The 18793-nt window shown below is 49.8% G+C and overlaps 1 protein-coding gene across 1 annotated transcript in view; it reads left to right on the top strand.

The window, feature by feature from the left end:
* The first annotated feature begins 423 nt into the window (after nucleotides 1-423).
* LOC146782977 (guanine nucleotide-binding protein G(I)/G(S)/G(T) subunit beta-2) overlaps nucleotides 424-18793 on the top strand; it is a 314590-nt gene continuing 296220 nt past the window's right edge. The window contains exon 1 of the mRNA XM_085638267.1: nucleotides 424-575. The gene's annotated coding sequence lies outside the window, so the exon portion shown is untranslated. The remainder of the gene's footprint in view (nucleotides 576-18793) is intronic.

Raw genomic sequence — 18793 nt, 5'->3', positions numbered from 1 at the left:
GTGACGATATCTCGTGCCCTGTGCAGGAAGGATGGCAGCCTGGACCCCGTGCAGGAGGGAAGGGAGGACAAGCAGGACCCTGATGAAGGGACAGGACAGGTCCTCGTACAGGGTGGAGGATGTCTCGTGCCCTGTGCAGGGAGGAGGGCAGGCAGGCCCTGTGCAGGAGAGAGGGCAGGCAGAGTCCCGAGGAAGGGAGGGGCCGGCCTTGTGCAGGGCGGGGCCCCGAGCCCTGGGGAGAGGGCAGGCCGGACCCCGGTGCAAGAGAGCGGGAGCCCTCTGCCCGGCTGGCCGAGGCCCGGATCCACCTTTGGAGTTGGCTGCTAGGGAGGGAGAGAAGAAAGGAGAGAGGAGGAAGGAGGGAGCGGGGCGGGCCCAGGGCTTCCCTCGCCGCAGACAGGCCCGAGGAGGAGGAAGGGCTGAGGAGCAGGGCTGGGGCTCCACCCCGGGAAGGGAAGCGGAGGGAGGGGTTGAGGGAGACGAGGAGGGCTGCTCATCCGCTCAGGAAGGAAAGCAGCAGCAGTAGCAGCATCCCTGCTCCCATCCTCAGGAGGGCCGAGGGGAGAGGGAGAGAGGTGAGGGGCCGAAGGAGAGGGGCGGAAGGGGGGCGCCGCACGGTAGAGGGGGTCAGGGAGGGCGCAGTGTCCCCGCCGGTGGAGGCCTGGGACCTCCGGCCCAGGACCCCCTCCCATCCTCAGGAGGGCCGAGGGGGGGGACGGGAGAGGGGTGAGGGGCTGAGAGAGGGGCGGCAGGGGGGCGCCGCACAGTCGAGGGGGGCGGGGAGGGCACACTACCTCCCCCCCATCCATCCTCCGGGGGCGGCCAGGGACCTCCGGCCCAGGAACCCTCCCATCCTCAGGAGGGCCGAGGAGAGAGGCGAGGGGCTGAGGGAGAGAGAGAGGGGCTGCAGGGGGGCGCCGCACCCTAGAGAGGGGCGGGGAGGGTACACTGCCCCCCTTTCCCGGGGGGCGGCTTGGGATCTCCGGCCCAGCGCCCCCGATGCCCCCCCCCCCCCTTGCATCCACCCTAGAGGGCTGAGGAGAGGAGGAGGAATGGGGCGGGGGCCTCCACGGGGTGGGGGTGACCCGGACACTGGGAGGATGGGGGTGGGGGGTCACCCGCCGGCCATGCACGGCCTCCGCCAGGGGCACACTCGCGCACGGCTCGATGGAAGGGGCTTTTGTGGAGGGCGGTGGCGAGAGGAGGAGACCCATCCTCTGCAGGGTGGGGGTGAATGTGGCCGGTGCTCGGGAGTGCCCCCTCCTCGAGGAGGGCACCATGGGGGGCGTGCTCAAGGCTGGGGGGCTGCGGCGGACAGGAGGAGGCTGGGATCGGGCCTAGGGGATGGGCTGGGCTCGGAAGAAGAGGCTGGGATCTGGCCCAGGAGATATACTGCAGATCGGGGCTAGGGGATGGAGAGAGAGGGGAGCTGTAGGCCAAGCCTAGGGGATGGGCCGGGCTCGGAAGAAGAGGCTGGGATCTGGCCCAGGAGATATACTGCAGAATAGGGCCAGGGGACGGAGAGAGAGGGGAGCTGTAGGCCAACCCTAGGGGATGGGGTGGGCTAGGCAGAGGAGCTGTGGATCTGGCCTAGAGGATGGGGTGGGCAAGGGAGAGGAACCGTTTATTAGGGCTGGGGGAAGGAGAAGAGCAGTGGATCAGAGCCGTCGTAAGACAGGCCTAGGGGATGGGGTGGGATAGGGAAAGTAGCCGTGGGCCAGGCCTAGGGATAGAGTGGGCTAGGGAGACGAGGCTTCGATCGGGCCTAAGGGCGCTAGGGGATGGAGAGGGCTAGAAAGAGCAGCAGTGGATCTGGCCTAGAGGTTAGAGAGGGCCAGGGAGAGGAGCCACCGGTCAGGCCTTGGGAATGGAGCCTGGGGTACGAACAGGAGCCGTAGGTCATTCCCCAATATAGCCCGGGGTAGGAAGAGGAACCGTGTGGACCAGCACCGAGGTTCTCGGGTGGCATTGGGTGATGAGCGTACATTTTAATTTTATTTATAACGTTTTATGCAGCGTAAACTGCTTTACAAATGGTCAGGAAAGGAGAAACGGGTAGAGCAAAACAACAACATACTCTAGAACGTACAGGATGTAGTAACTACCCATGTCAGGGAAGAGACCACCACAAAGGCCAGGACGATCGATCAACAAACAATAACATAACAGACATAGGTCAATAGTGGAGGCCTGTGGTTAGTAAAGAGAAGGAGCCATGGATCAGGGCTGGGTTGGAATAAGATGTGAGCCATGGACCTGGCCTGGGATAGGACGAGGAGCTGTCCATGAGGGTTAGAGGTCTCCTCTAGGATTAAATGATTGTGGCCTCGGATAGGACCAGGAGCTGTCCATGAGGGTTAGAGGTCTCCTGTAGGATCGGATGAGCTTGGCCTAGGATGGGACGAGGAGCTGTCCATGGGGGTTAGAGGTTTCCTCTAGGATTAGATCATCTTGGACTAGGATAGGATCAGGAGCTTCCATGAGGGTTAGTGGTATTCTCTAGGATTAGATGATCTTGGCCTAGGATAGGACCATGAGATGTTCATGAGGGTTAGAGGTTACCTGTAGTATTAGATGATCTTGGCCTAGTATAGGTGCATGCATGGGCTCTTGATGAGGGTAACAGGTCTCCTTTCGGGTTAGTTGATCGTTGCCTAGTATAGGGCCAGGAGATTTCATGAGGGTTCGAGCTATCCTCTAGGATTAGATGATCTTGGCCTAGGATAGGAGCACAAGCTGTCCATGAGGGTTAGCGGTCTCCTCAAGGATTAGATGATTCTTAGCCTAGGATAGGACAAGGGAGGAGCTGTCCATGAGGGTTGGAGGTTTCCTGTAGGATTAGATGATCTTGGCCTAGGATAGGACAAGGGAGGAGCTGTCCATGAGGGTTGGAGGTTTCCCGTAGGATTAGATGATTCTTAGCCTAGGATAGGACAAGGGAGGAGCTGTCCATGAGGGTTGGAGGTTTCCCGTGGGATTAGATGATTCTTAGCCTAGGATAGGACAAGGGAGGAGCTGTCCATGAGGGTTGGAGGTTTCCCGTAGGATTAGATGATCTTGGCCTAGGACAGGACAAGGAGCTGTCCATGAGAGTTGTAGGTTTCCTTTAGGGTTAGATGATTGTGGCCTAGAATAGGACCAGGAGCTGTCCATGAGGGTTAGAGATATCGTCTAGGATTAGATGATCTTGGCCTAGGTTGAGACCAGGAGCTGTCTGAGGGTTAGAGGTTTCCTCTAAGATTAGATGATGTTGGCCTAGGATAGGACCAGGAGGTGTCCATGAAGGTTGGAGGTTTCCCGTAGGAATAGATAATCTTGGCCAAAGACAGGAGCAGGAGCTGACCATGAGGGTTAGAGGTTTTTCCGTAGGATTAGATGATCTTGGCCTAGGATAGGACCAGGAGCTGCCCATGAGGGTTTGAGTTATCCTCTTGGATTAGACGTTCTTGGCCTATGATAGGACCAGGAGATGTTCATGAGGGTATGAGGTATCCTCTTGGAGGAAATGATCTTGGCCTAGGAGAGGACAAGGAGCTGTCCATGAGAGTTGGAGGTCTCCTCTAAGATTAAATGATCTTGGCCTAGGATAGAAGCACAAGCTGTCAATGAGGGTTAGAGGTTTCCTCTAGGATTAGATGATCGTGGCCTAGGATAGGACCAGGAGGTGTCCATGTGGGTTGGAGGTTTCCCATAGGATTAGATGATCTTGGCCTAGGAGAGGTCAAGGAGCTGTCCATGAGGGTTAGAGGTCTCCTCTAGCATTAGATGATCTTGGCCTAGGATGGGACGAGGAGCTGTCCACGAGAGTTAGACGTATAGTCTAGGGTTGGATGATCTTGGCCTAGGATAGAACGAGGAGCTGTCCATGAAGGTAAGAGGTATTCTCTAGGATTAGACGATCTTTGCCTAGGATAGGAGCAGGTGCTGTCCATGTGGGTTAGAGGCCGCCTCTAGAATTAGATCATCTTGGCCTAGGACAGGACGAGGAGCTTCCATGTGGGTTAGAGGTATCCTCTAGGATTAGATGATTGTGGCCTAGGATAGGACCAGGAGCTTCCATGAGGGTTAGAAGTTTTATCAAGGATAATATGATCTTAGCCTAGGATAGGACCAGGAGCTGTCCATGGGGGTTAGAGGTTTCCCATAGGTTTAGATGATCTTGGCCTAGGAGAGGACAAGGAGCTGTCCATGAGGGTTAGAGGTATCGTCTAGGATTAGATGATCTTGGCCTAGGATAGGACCAGGAGCTGTCCATGTGGGTTGGAGGTCGTCTCTATGATTAGATCATCGTGGCCTAGGATTGGAATAGGAGCTTCCATGAGGGTTAGAGGCATGGCTTTAAGTGGGCCGGGTCTCACCAGGTCTGAGCACCGGCAGTTTTTAAAAGAGGCCTCGAAACGGGTCTCTATCGGGCTCTGTTTTGTGCCCTGGCACAGGCGGTCCGTTTTTTCCGGACTGCAGTGACAGCATGCACATGGATGTGCGCGTGCTCACTTCTCACTAGTGGATAAGTTACGGCATGACGTCATGCCAGGTGAGCCTTGTAGGGAAAGGGAAATCCTTTAAAGAGAGTCATTCTCTCTTTGGATTTCCCTTCTCTTTTTGAAACTCAGGAGCAGCAACATCGTCGTGGTGTCACCAGGGCTTTAGGTGGAAGCTTTTTCAATATTATATATGAGCCATCATTACTGCTTATTTAGCTTATGCAACTAACAACCATTGACAAAGCCAATAGTCCTGACTTGTTGTAGGTATGATGTTAATTGTTGTATCATATATCTGGATGCAATGACAGAAACAGCAAAATACAAGTCGAGTGGCACACTATGCTAAGCACAGATTTTTAGCTTGCGTGTTTTAAGCCACGCCTTTAATTAAATTGGCCACACCCCTTTGAGAGACCCCCCAGTTTTTTCGTCCCACTTAAAGCCCTGGTTAGAGGTATCCTTTAGGATTAGATGATCTTGGCCTAGGAAAAGATGATGAGATTTCTGTCCATGAAGGTTAGTGGTTCCCTCTAAGGTTAGATGATCTTGACCCAGGATAGGATCAGGAGCTGTCCATGAGGGTTGGTGGTTCCCTCTAAGGTTAGATGATCTTGGCCTATGATAGGACCAGGAGCTTTCATGAGGGTTAGAGGTTTCCTCTAGGGTTAAATGATCTTGCCCCAGGATAGGACGAGGAGCTTTCATGCAGGTTATAGGTTTCCTTTAGGGTTAGATGATCTTGGCCTAGGATAGGACCAGGAGCTGCCCATGAGGGTTAGAGGTCTCCTCTAGCATTAGATGATCATCTTGGCTGGGGCAGCACAGGCTTAGGAGCTGTGGATGAGAGCTGATCAGATAGGATAACGAGTCTTGGATCAAGGCTAGGGGCTTGTGGTGTGATATAGTGATGAGCCATGGGCCTGGGCTATGCTAGGATGAGAAGATGGGATTCTGGATTGGAGGTCTGGGGTGGGAAGGCAGATTTAGGTATGACTCCATGGTGTGCTTCATTTGTGGGATAATAATACCTTGGCGTGAGTGGGGTGTGATCAGACCCCATGGCACAGAGTGGTGTGTGATAAGACCCCATGGCACAGAGTGGGGTGTGATAAGACCCCATGGCACAGCAGAGTTGGGTGTGATAAGACCCCCATGGCACAGCAGAGTGGGGTGTGATAAGACCCCATGGCACAGAGTGGGGTGTGATAAGACCCCATGGCACAGAGTGGGGTGCGATAAGACCCCATGGCACAGAGTGGGGTGCGATAAGACCCCATGGCACAGAGTGGGGTGCGATAAGACCCCATGGCACAGAGTGGGGTGTGATAAGACCCCATGGCACAGAGTGGGGTGTGATAAGACGCCATGGCACAGAGTGGAGTGTGATAAGACGCCATGGCATAGAGAGGAGTGTGATAAGACGCCATGGCATAGAGTGGGGTGTGATAAAGACTCCATGGCAGTGAGTGGGGTTGATAAGACCCCTACGGCGAAGAAAAAGAGCGGTATACATGAGCTAGCTTCAGCAGTGTGTACCAGGGTTCCCTGGTGTGCGGCGGAGGGTCAGCACGAATAGAACACGATGGAAGACAGGATATATATGACTGCGTAGGGGAGAAAGGGGTGGAATAAGACTTCCCCACTATGGATATGGGTGGGATAGGACACTACAGAAGGGAGCGAGGCAGGATACGTCCCAGTGATAGAGAGCGGGGTAAGATAAAACCTTGGGGCGGAGGGCAGCCTCGGATATGAGCCAGTAGTGGATAACTGGGTGGAATAAGGACACATGGTATGCATCAGTCAAATGAGTTCCCATGGCTGAGAAGAGGCTAGGATAACCCCTCATGGTGGAGAGCAGTCTGGAAAATGTTTCCATCTTCAAAACCCACTAGAGGAAGACCCCTGTGGTGGAGTAGGGGTGGGATGAGAACCCATGATAGGGAGCAGGGTGGAATAATATCACCTGTGGAGAGGAGGGGATGGAATAAGAAACCAAGACAGTGAGCAGGGTGGAATATGACCCTGTGGTGGAGCTGGGTAGGATATGATCCCATGATAGGGCGTAGGGTGGAATAAGACCCCGTGGTGGAGCCGGGTGGGATATGATCCCATGATAGGGAGCAGGGTGGAATAAGACCCCGTGGTGGAGCCGGGTGGGATATGATCCCATGATAGGGAGCAGGGTGGAATAAGACCCCGTGATGGAGCCGAGTAGGATATGATCCCATGATGGGGAGCAGGGTGGAATATGACCCCGTGGTGGAGCTGGGTGGGATATGATCCCATGATAGGTAGCAGGGTGGAATAAGACCCCGTGGTGGAGCCGGGTGGGATATGATCCCATGATAGGGAGCAGGGTGGAATAAGACCCTGTGGTGGAGCCGGGTGGGATATGATCCCATGATAATGAGCAGGGTGGAATAAGACCCCGTGGTGGAGCCAGGTGGGATATGATCCCATGATAGGGAGCAGGGTGGAATAAGACCCCGTGGTGGAGCCGGGTGGGATATGATCCCATGATAATGAGCAGGGTGGAATAAGACCCCGTGGTGGAGCCGGGTGGGATATGATCCCATGATAGGGAGCAGGGTGGAATAAGACCCTGTGGTGGAGCCGGGTGGGATATGATCCCATGATAGGGAGCAGGGTGGAATAAGATCACCTGTGGAGAGGAGGGGATGGAATAAGAAACCATGATAGGGAGCTGAGTGGATTAAGCCCCAGCGGAGGGCGGTGAGGATAAGAGCCCATGATAGAGAGTAGGGTAGCATGAGACCCCCGCTACCATGTAGAAAGTGGGTGGAATTAGAAACTGTGATAGGGAGCAGGGTGGAATAAGATCCAGCGGAGGATTGCTGAGGATAAGATCACATGACGGTGAGTCGGGTAGAATGAGACCCCCTGCACCCATGTAGAGGAGGGGGTGCAATTAGAAACGATGATAGGGAGGAGAGTGGAATAATGCCCGGTGTAGGGGTGGTGAGGATAAGATCCCATGATAGTATACATGGTGAAATAAGACCCCCCTTCCTGTCGAGAGGAAATGGGATAAGAAACCATGATCGGGAGCAGAGTGGAATAAGACCACAATAGAGATGGGGTTGAATACAATCCGATGGTAGGGAGCAAGGCGGTTTAAGACCCTTGGCGGTGAATGGCATAGTTATAAAGACCCCCTTGGCAGATAAAGGGGTGGGCTAATGCCTGCGGGGCGGGGGTGCTAACATAACACCACATGGCAGATGCCAGATTGTCCAGTGTGGTTGTATGTCCACTGTTGGTTGCAGCAGGAAGGCTAATGATCTTTTCTTAGTTCCCACCTACAGACCGCTATACCTTTTGGTAGAGACCTCATATTAACAATACGCTACTGCATACACGAGCATGCCTATACAGAAAGAGTTGACTCTCCTGCTTTGTTGGGTTGGCTCTCCTTCAAGCCATGACATTTGTGGAAGGTTACATGACTTTGCTATTATGTTTTGCATTGACTCTTGTGATAGGTTGGAACTTACAGTTGTACGCTGTGGTAACCTCTAACCTGTTTTGACTGCTCCCCTTGCTGTTTCTCTGGTCTCCACCCTATGCATGCACAGCAGCCATCTTGTTTTAGTTTTTCATAAAGCATAAGCAAAACCATTTCAAAATGGCAACCATGCGTATGCGAACATGCTCGACTGCCATTGGACTGGAAAAGGAAAATGGCACCCCAAATAGGTCAGCCTCAAAGGCAAGATCTGTTGATTTTGCCACTGCTTGTTGAGGGTTTTAACACACCATATACAACTGCAAATGACTTGTGAGGCTATGTTGCGGCACACCTATCTAATTTAGGAATATTTTGCTATGGAACCATTATCGAATAAGGTACCGCCTGCGGTTCCCAAGCAGGTAAAGCAAAGGGAAGTCACTGCTATAAAACAGAGGCAGGGAGATGCCTCCCCTTCATAAAGGTAGGCAGGGTGGCAATGCCCTTTCATAAATGGGATGAGGCCTGGAATGTGCCTTTGCATTAGAGTGGAAAAGAGGCACCTGCCTAAGGGGATAGGGGAGACATTGCTGCATGAAAGGGGCTGGTCTCCCTCCTTGTCTGCATTTCATCAAAATCCATTAAAGGTCTTTGACATTTGCCGCCTTTTCCAGCCATAAGAAAAAAGTTTCATTTAGCCAGAAGAGGACCTCTTCTCGTTCACTAGTCATCAGATGTTCTTTCTTTCTCTTTCTGCTGCCCTCGCTCCATTACAAGTACTTAACCCCTTTTGATGTCTACTCCTCACTTTCACAAGGCATGAGCATAAGACATCTTCACCTTTCCTTATCCACCAAAGGTCATCTTCCCCTTTCTCCAGCTGTCATCGTTAATTTCCATCTTTATCCAACCACAGGAGGGGGTTTGCGCCTTCCCTTTTCGAGATAGCCTACCCCCTACTGCTTTTTATATTCGGAATTCCTCTTCTCCCTTCGGTGATCCTTTAGACTTTCTCCCCTCTTTAGCCGTTCTATGTCCTCTTCCTTTTCGGCAAGGCCTAGACGTTTCCTACCACAGCCGTCTAAGGTCCTCTGTCTCATTCCCCATCTTCTCCCCACTTTCTGAGCCATTTTATTCCTTTTTCCTTCATTAGCCCATCCCCCTTTTCCAGTCATCAGTGGTCCTTTTCTGCCTTGTCTCTTCCTTAAAGGTCCCCTCTGCTTTTTTCTTGCAACACAGGCGCTCTCCCCAGCTGCCAGAGGTCCAGGGCCATTTCTACAGCCTTGGCATCTAGCCTCTTTCGGCTGCTGCAACAAGTCCTATTTCTCCAGCCGTCTGAGATCCCTCCTTTTCCATCCTTTAGAGGTCAAATGGACCTTGTAGTATTCACCTTTCTCCAGCTGTCCGAGGTTCTCTTCTCTTTTCCGAAGGACACCGGGGGCTCTCTGGCCCTAGCTATCAACAGTTGTCTTCCTTTTCAGCACCTATCAGGAGCCCTTAGCCCTTTTCTCCATCCATCTGAGGCCGCCTATGAAGCCACCTATACCATTTCAGGCCTCACATGAGCCTTTCTCCAACCATCTGTGGTTCTCTCCTCTTTCCTTGGCCATCTGCACTGATTTTCCTCATTCTTCAGTCGCCGTAAGCCCTCTCCTCCTTCTCTCTTGTCATCAGAAGCCCCCTTCTCTGGCTGTCAGAGGTTCAATTCACCTTTGTCCAGACAGCAAACGTCATTTTTATCTTTTTCCAAACTTCAGAGGACCTTTTTATATTTATCCGGACACTAGAGATTTATGATAGCTTTCCACAGCCATTTCCATGTCTGCTCTACCTTTCCTTAATTATATAGGTGCTCCCATTTCCTAGTTGAGTCATGTGAAGAGACTTTTTTGGAAGAACCTTCTGAATAGGCTTACCCGCGTGGCGGTCATTTGAGGTGCTGCCTCACTGGCTGTATATTCAGGAAGGGTGTCTGGAGCACAGAATCTAGGCGCTTTGCTCGCTTTTTCATCTGGGGGTGAGTGATAGCTATGTATTATAAAGATGGATTTTGTGCACTTCTTTGAACCCGGTTAGCTTATTCCATTATATTTTTTATGGGGTTTGGGCAGTCTTTAGTTGATGTCTGTAGACCGTGAAGGGTTGTCCACTCAGTAAGCCGGTGTGTACTTCTATAGCGAGGGCACCTGCAGGCAGGCATGGGCCAGGCAAAGGATCTCCTTTTTTAGAGGCAAGTCGATTTGTGCTGGCCGTGGGGTAGTGACGTGGTGAACTGGTGGTACTGTGACTATGAGAAGGGACCCTTTGAGAGTACATTTGGTGTCTAGGGCCAGTGACATCCAATCTTACAAGTGCTGAAGGCATTGTGTGATGTTTGTTATATGGTGACCGATAAGCTGCATTCGAGTTCTGATGTACAAGTTAAAGTAGGTGGTGCGAGCTGGTTTCCGCGTGGCACCATGTAAAGACTAGGGTCGCAATATTATGGCTGCCGACCCAGACATCAACATTAGCAATTGGAAGCATTTGATGTTGCAAAGCTGCTTCTCTGTGGTGTTGGGAAGGGAGGGGATAGATCTGTGATATTATCCACACCAGTAACCTCATGTGAGTGTGTGTGGTGAGCAGAAGGCTGGCTAAAAAGAGTCTCATCATCTTTGTTGTTCTGGGTATTGATGACAATGGACTACTGTGATTTTTTTAAATTTTATTTTAAATATGGGCTATGATTGGTAGATTGACGCAGGGATCATTTTTAGTTAACTTACTTCATATACTTGTATATACTTAATGCATTTTCTGCCTATTATGGGTACTGTAGTCTTCTTGTTTGCATTGTATCTAGCAAGATTTTATGGCATGATAAATCGCAGTGTTTCAGCCTGACAACCTTTCTCTGGGGGAAACAAGATGAAAAGCGGGACAACTGTGGATGAAGACATTTTTGATCATCTCTCGTTTGTTCCAAAACTAAGTAAAGCAAAATGCTTGTGATTAGAGTCCTTTTCCAAATTTTTAAGAAAATGTGCTTTGATGTACTCGGATTTATATTCAGGATTGAAATATTTTTACATTTAATTTTATACATAAATTAATTTCAAGTTTAAAAAAAATAACTATTGAATTATTTATCAAATGCTTCCTATGCTGTACACCAACATATTTATTTTCAACTACATGTACGAAGAACATCAACAATGCAGACCTTTTGAAATATAAATGGTTCCTTTCTTCTGTCTTTTAGTCCGTAAGGTGTTTTTGTGTTGAATCTCTTTATCCATTTAGCATTCTCTTTGCAACTGCCTCACTGGAGACAGTGGCAAATTAGAATAAATGATAAATTGTTTCTTGCCATGATGTTCTGCAGAGTGTATCCCAAACCGGTTACTTATATAATCTTATTACTCTTGTTGCCACACTAGTCACAGTTTTAATTCATGGATAGTGTTACCTACAGGTGAAAACCACAGAGCACCAACATACACATCAAGAAACTATTCAGAACACAAACAAATCACAAAGTTTAGTTGTCTAATACTGACTTTGGGTATTCCTGGAATTATTTTAGGTATTGGTCACATACAGAGGAGATTCTGTAGGTGCAGAATTCTTATTAATTGAGGACATCTTGGGTCTTTGTTCTTCTATTCAAGGATATTTATTCTAAGCTTTGGTTTTTTTGTGATAATTTGCTCAAAGCTAATGTGGAAACAGACTTGAGAAACCCAGGTGGATGGTGCATTTTCCTCATTTAGAGATGTCTGCTGTCTCTTGGAGTGTTGAAAAGAAGCTGGCCCTTGTAAACATGTTTTACTTTGAATAACCATATGTCTTGTACCTTATTTACCTTCTGGGTCAGTGGTGAAATGCCTCATGAAATTCATCTTCCTTTGTGAATAGTTCTTGTCTGAGAGTGAGAATGTCGTACATCAGCTCTTAGATAACGACAGGAGGAGCTTGCTTTGTCTTTGGGATGCCACTGGGGAGGTCTTTCATCTGTCCTGGGATGCAGCTGGTAATTTATATAATCAACCCTTGGGTGAGGCTGGGAGAATCTTGGACCAGATCCTACATGATTCATTGGATGAGACTGGGGCAGGGTGACCATCTCCCTCATGGTCAATATGGACACTGTATTACGTCCTGAACGTATGAGTGATAGCCTGGGGCATCCTGGATGTTGTAGTCTTGTTTTGCTTCCATTGAACTGTTTAGACTATCAGTGGTTTGTAAGTGAAAATTGAGAATAGGAGACAGTACCTGAAATGACCTTGAGTGAGATGGTCACCCTAGCCTGGGGTGGTCTAACAACAATCTTTTCATGAGTCCAGGATTCTATTTCTACAATCCTTGGATGGGGAGGGTCCTTTCTGTAATCAATCATTGGGTTAGGCTGGCCATTTTACTTTAGTCCTTGTTTGGGGCTAAGAGAATCCTATATTATTCATTGGATGAGGCTGGTAAGATTTTACATCAATCCGTTGATGAAGCTAGGATAATCTTGGATTTGTCCTTTGAGGCTTGGTATCTCGCACTGATCCTTGAACAGGGCTTAGAGAATCCTGGAACAGACCTTGATGGAATCTGGATGGTTATTATAATAATCTAATTGATTTGGGTTTTGCAGCACAGAATACCAGCAATACAGATTGCATTTCAAAAGCAGATACAACGCATGGTCAAACAACAGTTGTCTCGTCAGCTCAAGAATGCAGTAGAGGGGCAACATAAGGATGACTGAGGGGGAAAGACGGGAAAAGGGGAGAAATGGAAGGATAGGAGTGGGGAAGGACTAGGAGATAACCAATAACAGCCTCTCCGTAAAGTCTACGCTCTGCCCTAGCAAGGGGATCCAAAGTCAGCCCACCCAACCGGTTGAATGGTCATGGCATCCGTTCGAGTCAATCGGGCAATCAGACAAGGCGTCAATGAGAGAGGGCAGTCAGGCATACCCACAGTTTAGGAAGATTTGCCAGGGTCGCGCCTACTCTCCATCGAAAGTAAGTTGTCAAGTGGGACCATATATCTGTAGGACGGGAGCGGCCAGGCATCTACTCCCAATACGCCTTCAGCATCTCCTGACAGACTGCAGTGTCATGTAACTAGCTGCTCCTAGTGGGAGCCCGTCCCCTGCCCCAATGCATCTCCACTCTGCTCTTCGTCAATAACAGCAGCTTTGCCGTCAGCCGATGGACACTCGGGGGAATTTCCTTGACGTAGCCTAGCAAGGCAACAAGGGGTCTGTAGTCTTGAGAGTGGTCAGTGATGCCAAGGACTTCCCGGAACACCTTCTCTCAAAAGTCGCGGATTTCAGGGCATTCCGGTGCCAGGTGCAGGACGTCTGCATGCAGCGCAGCACAGCGCGCATCCTCCGTGAGGCCAGTGCGCTGCAGTCTCACCGGCGTCTAATAAATTCTGTGTAAAAACTTGAAATGGATCAAGCACAGCCTATAGTTTTGAGAAAGGGCCTTAAATGGAGCACAGCAGAAGGCCCACTGTTCCTCTGTTATCACCACATTAATATTGTCCAACCAAACCTGTCGTTTAGGCACGGTCCACTGCATACTGACATAGATACGCGTAATCAACCTGCGGGGCGAGGGGTTAGTGAGCATCTTTTTGAGTACCATGAACATATGGGGGGCCGTGAGGAAAGTATCATAAAGGTTGTGCATGGACTCTTGGAGTTGGTAATGGGTAATGAAATCCAAAAGAGGGGTCCTGAAAAGTCTGCTGGTAGGTAACAAAGCTGTCATCAGGGTATGCCGCCCCCAAAGGAGGTGAGTTGTAGCCGGCAAAGACGTGCACGCGTCCCAGCCTCCGAGGCCATGGGGATTAGCGGGTCTCCCAAAATTGGAGCTGACACAGCAAACAGTTAGTCAAGGCCCTCTTTCGCAGCTCATCACGCCAAGACCGTGCATGTCATGCTGTCCACCTGTTTGCACACATGGATAACACATGGCGGGGAGGGCCATAGATTACTACCTGAAGTGGACATGGGCCATGTGGCCTGCCTCAGCAGCGGTGTGAGGCTGGAATTTAATAGGGTGTAGCCAGAAATTCGTTAAGTGTGCCTGTGCGCTAAGGAAGTAAAGATCCATGTTGGACGCCCCAAGGCCACCCTATTCAAAAGGAAGCATCAGGATTTCCAATGACACACGAGGCTGTTTACCCGCCCAAGCTAGAGAAACAAGATTAGATCAGAGTTGCCTACAGAAGTAGGCTGGGAGTGGGAGGGGCAAACTGGTAAATATAGGAATTTGGGAAGTATCACCATTTTAGCAATAGTCAGTCTACCAGTTTGGGACAATGGCAATTTCAACCAGACAGCCACCCTGTCATCAGCCTGCCATAGTTGTCCCGACTAGGGGTGGGCGGAATTTGCGTAGTCGCGCTACGTAAATCTCCGTGAAATGGTTAAAAATCTCCGCGAACACGCAGAAATTCCGCAAACACGCGGAATTGCTTGTTCGCGATGCTTTTTTCCTGTTGGCGACCGCTGTTTGCATGCTCGACGGGAAATATCTCGCAAACACGCATTTTGAGATCGCGAAAAAGCAAAAACTTCCGCGAAGCTGCGGAAAGCAGAATTTTGGGAAATTCCGCGTTCTCCGCGGAACGCGAAATTACCCAAATTCCGCAAATTCTGCGAGCGGAATGGAATTTACCGCCCAGGCCTAGTCCCGACACAGCTTATCTGTGTTCTGGCTGTGTCACACCCCCAAATAATGGACAGAGTCCTGGGCCGGAAGTTAGGAGTGAAAATCTGCGTGGTCTGGGTGAGTGGGAGTAGAATGGATTTCGCCCAGTTGACAGTAATACCTGCTATACCACCAAATTGAGTAAACTCCCGATGGAGCGGGTCCAGGTTAACCGAAGGCTTCCTAGCATTTAAGGTAACATCGTCCGCGTACATCGAGACAAGAATCTTCCTTGGATAGAAGACAAGGCCGCATTGTGCATGGTATTAACGCGATCGAGCTGCAAGCGCCTCCATTGCGTTAGCAAATAGAATAGGCAACAGTGGACATCCCATCCCTTGCCTGTGCCGCGGGCAACTGCAAAAGGGGCCAAGATTGTGCCAGTAATCCGCAGACTTGTGCAAAAGGCCGGGTGTACAGCAAAAGAATCAGGTGAATGAATTTGCGACCCACACCAAGACGCTTGAGAAGACGAAAAAGATAAGGCCATTCGAGCTAGTCAAATGCCTTGGAGACGTCCAGGAATACAGCAGCGGCCTGTAGGTGCAGATCAATTATGTGAAGGAGGGCAAAGAATGTACGCAAGTTATGAGCCGGTGATCTTCCCAGCACTGGGCGGATCATCTGGGAAAGACGAGGGTGGAGTCCGGAGGCAATGAGTTTTGCCAGAATCTTATTATGGAGATTTATCATGGAGAGGGGTCTGTAGGACTTGCAGTGCCTAGCGTCTTCATCAGGTTTCAGGATGGTTATGATCAGGGCCTCCCGCAAGTAGGAGGGGAGGACTCCAGTTTGTGTAGACTCCTCATACATGTCAAGAAGGAGAGGGGCCTGTAGAGGCCCACATTCCTGATCCTGGATGGGTGACTATCAATCCTTGGATGACTTCTGCAAGATTTTGCATTCATTATAAAAAAACACGAAGATCTTGCGTCCGTCCACAGATGAGGAGGGCTGGTAGCTTTGAATTAGTTTAGGCTGCGAAGCTCTTGCGTCAATCCAAGGATACGGATTAGGGGGTGGAGATACAACATCAAGCTCTAAATGTGGCTTCAAGATTTCACTTCATTTCATGGATGGGAAGGTGCTACATCAATCCTTTGCAGCCTGCAGTGGTGCTACTTAATGTCTGCAGGTTGGATTATGACTGTGGCACGGACTACCCTGTGGGAGCGGACTGCCAGGGGTCCACCTCCTCTTCATTTGTCATCGGATTGTGGACTTGGGATCCTGATACACCTTTGCAAATGGAAACCGTGACAAGAGTATGGCTGTATACCATCCTTTCTATATATTTTGGCAGACTGTTAAGCATTCTCAGGCACAGGGCATGCCAACACCCCCTCGCTACTTGTAATTATTTCCCCAAACATAGACAAGTCACCTTCTAATCAGGTTCTTTGTTGGGGCAATAGCAGAACTCTATAGGAGTGCCTTAGATGGCAGGTCACTGTATGTGTCTCTCAGCGCCATGATGCTGGAGGGAACTAGCCCCCTCCTCTGCGGAAGAAGGACCTAGATGATATGAGGCAGTCCCTTTCTCCTTTGTGAAGAACCATGAAAGCCAATGTTTCCTTTTAAAATAGGTTGGCATTGGCTCTTGCTATTCATTGAATCAGGCTTGGTGTGGTTGCAGCGGGACGCAAGATAGAAGACCTGATTGGCAGGCAGAAAATTCACAAGAACTGTGGCAGGCACATATGGCAGTGGCAGATACGAAGAGAGGTATACATTATGGTGGAAGGTTCAGAGACGCTTATACACTGGCATATGATCAGGCCAGTGATAGACAGCAGGGGCTCGACATCTCTTATCCTCACTCTCTTCCAGCAGAGGGTGCGGCCACTGACAGTTCGAGTATACTAGTTGCTGGGTCATGGCGGAAGGTAGGCCCCAGATTCTTCCATATTTTCCTACAGTGTTTGGAAGTTTCAGAGTGAGGGCTTCCAGAAGCAGAGAAGCGTGACTGGGCTTATGGACCAAGGATCACTTTTTTGTCATTGCACATCTCACCTTGTCACTTTAAATGCTATTGGTCCCCCCTCTCTCTGGCCATCAAGATGTTCCTGTAAATGCTTTCAGGAACTATTTTATTCAGGCTTTGAAAGTCTTATCACCCCCTCTCCAGCATTTAGATATCGCCTCCTTCCTCCAGAGCTGCAGATTTTTCATCCATCACTTCAAGCCATGGAAGTCTCATCCTCTCTATCCCTTCCACCTTTTCTGAAACTCTCTGCACTTCTCTCTCTCCCTAATCTTTTTGTCCCATTTCCAGCTATCGAAGGACTTCATCCATCCAGCCACCAGAAGTCTTCCCCAGCTGTTGTAGGTCTGCAGTTGCCTAAACAACGGAAGCCATGTCCCCCCCCCCTACTATCTTTTGATCTCTTTTCCTGCTTCCCCATCAGCAGCAGTGCTACTATCCTTTACATCAACTATCTTCTCTCCTTGCCTACTATCAGATGTTTTTATCCCTTATCTCCAGTGATCCTTTTGTGCTGTCTGCAGTAATGGGATCAGTTCCACCTGATCGCCAGGAATCTGAGATCTAATCCTCTACAACTATTCTAGGTACTTATACTATAGTTTCCAGCCACTGAAGTCTCCGCCCCTCTCTCCAGCCACCAATGATAATCTCATTTATGGATCTGCTTTGAGCTTCAACCATTTGAAGTTTTTTGCTGGCCATCAGTGACCTTATTCATTTCTCTTGAGCAGTCAGAGACTTTGGCGTTACACCCAGCCATCATGGATCGCCCCCTTTCTCGCCATTATTTGAGGCCCCTTCGCTTTCCTTGTTAAGCCTTGTTCCATTCTCCTCCACCATGAGAAGTGGTCTTCTCTGTTCTCTTATTTGCGTTCTTCCCGCGGTTTTCAGCTACTAGAGTATTTCTCATTCTCATTAGTCATGATTTTCCTCTCCCTCTCTTCTCCAGCCATCATATTATTTTTCCATTATCTTTCACAACTAGTCATCTTCTCCAGCGATGAGATGTACTGTCACTTCCAGCTGTTGGAAGTCTTCTTTCTTCCTCTTGTGTTTAAAGAGAGCTCCCTTTGTAGCCTCCTCCCCTCCTCCCCCCAGCAATGTGAAGCCTATCGTCTTGTCTTCAGGTAGCAGGGGCCACCTTCAGTCAGCGGAGTGCTTTGCCCCTCCTCTACAGCCAGCAGTGATGGTATCCCCTCTTTCCACCCATCTGAAAATCTCTCAAGTAATGTGAAGGTCTTTCCTTGTTTTTGCAGCTACACAAGAACAGATTCTGTCTTCATCCTCTGGAGGTCCTCGTTGTCCATTCCTAGACATTGTAGCTCTTGCGTCATCTTCTCCAGCCGTAGGACACTTACCTCCTTACTCTTCAGTCCCCCATGACCGTCTTCCGTCATCTTCAAACAACTTCCATAAAATGCAGCGGTTCCTTGTTTAGCAGGGCATGGATGTACTGTGCCCCTTCTCCGTACCCTGGTCTCCCCAAAGCCGCATAAAACACCAATGTAGGTCATACCTAGTAGACTTCCTCAAAGGTGAGCTTGTTACTGCTGACTCCACAGTAGCAAACATGGCCACCAGTCTAACTGTTGATCTGCATTATCAGTGAGCGCTGAAGTCTCCGTGAACATGCTCGTACTCTTCACACGGCCCTACCCTCGCTCCCTGGGTGTAGTTTTAAAAACTGTATGTAATATTGTAATATGTGTAAAATCAGTACTCTGAGGTCCAGGTGATTTCCAGACTCTGGTTTGTCCGAACCATCCACATAATCATTGCACACCAAATGGACGTACGTATCCCAAACCTCCAGATCCTTGCACAGCGTCTAAAGTCTTTGCACAGCACTCCATCTGCAGTCACTGCTCTGAAACTAGTCTTTTTACTAGTTCTGTGATTGGACAGGGATCTTTTCTGAGGAACTAGGGCTCTTTGATTGTCTTCCATTTCATGACCGACACCTCACTGCAGCGGAGAGGAGACCTAAAGCAGAACATGCATTCGCCACACATCTCGTAGGACATGCCCAACCCAGATTCTGTGTCACAGCATATTGCGTGACCAGCTACCCTCGAGGCAGGGCCTGGCCTCAATCAATCAATCAATCAATCAGTGACACTTGTAAAGCGCGCTACATACCCGTAGG

The sequence above is a fragment of the Triturus cristatus genome, chromosome 12 (assembly GCF_964204655.1).
Source record: "Triturus cristatus chromosome 12, aTriCri1.1, whole genome shotgun sequence".
NCBI classification, from domain to species: Eukaryota; Metazoa; Chordata; class Amphibia; order Caudata; family Salamandridae; genus Triturus; species Triturus cristatus.
Note: the sequence above shows the minus strand (reverse complement) of the source record. Positions and strands in the feature narration are given on the sequence as shown.